We start from the raw sequence: 214 nt of genomic DNA, 5'->3' as shown, positions 1-214 counted from the left end.
TCTCTCTCTCTCATTCTCTCTCTCTCTCTCACTCACGCACGCACACACCCACACACGCACAAACACAGCATTCACAGATACCGCACATTTAAAGAGAGGGGTCGGCGGGGCCACAGCACGCTCTGTGTTCGGAGTGAAAGCTCGGGGCCCGGGGCCTGTGAAAGCGGCGCGCTGACGCTCCGAGCTGTCCCTCTGTGCGATGCGGAGGCAGCTC

Source organism: Anguilla rostrata, chromosome 13 (genome assembly GCF_018555375.3).
Source record: "Anguilla rostrata isolate EN2019 chromosome 13, ASM1855537v3, whole genome shotgun sequence".
Taxonomy (NCBI): domain Eukaryota; kingdom Metazoa; phylum Chordata; class Actinopteri; order Anguilliformes; family Anguillidae; genus Anguilla; species Anguilla rostrata.
The sequence above is the reverse complement of the archived record's forward strand: the minus strand, read 5'-3'. Positions refer to the sequence as shown.